We start from the raw sequence: 639 nt of genomic DNA on the forward strand, positions 1-639 counted from the left end.
AAAAAAAATTGTCAAAAATCAACGGTAATTCCTCGCTACTTAAAACTTGTACTTTATTTATTACAATTGATTGGGCGATAACCTGCATACAGATAAAAATTTTTTTAAATCTGATTAAAAATTTGAAAATTTTCGTGAGTTTTGCACAAAGTTAAGGTAATATATTTTTATTTTTGTTGTAGAAAGAACTTTTTATACAAAATTGGCGAAAAAATATTAGAAAAAACATTGTTGCATATATTGTGAAAAATTTGCTGTGCCAATAGTTTGTCCTGCCAGTGTACATGCATACAGATCAAGTTAAATAATAGCTTGTAAAAGTACTAAAATTTACATAAAATATTAAAAAAATGGGAAAAATTTACTGTACGATTTTCACTGACACTCACCATATTTTCAATATTATCCTTATTCTTTTTTAATTAATGCATTAAAAAATACATAGTAACATTAAATTATTTTTGAATAAAAAATAAAAAAATACCAAATTTTAATTTTGTAGTACTGCATACAATTTCTGCATAGTTTTGCAGTGCGCTGGTGCATTGTTTTTCCTAACAGCAGACGAGTCGTTTTTGCGGCTTTTGATCGGCTGAAAAGTTCACCGGGGCGTACAAATTGTTCACCAAAACGAGTAGA

Source organism: Rhagoletis pomonella, unplaced genomic scaffold (assembly GCF_013731165.1).
Source record: "Rhagoletis pomonella isolate Grant_MI unplaced genomic scaffold, Rhpom_1.0 Rhpom_scaffold_00007, whole genome shotgun sequence".
Lineage (NCBI taxonomy): Eukaryota > Metazoa > Arthropoda > Insecta > Diptera > Tephritidae > Rhagoletis > Rhagoletis pomonella.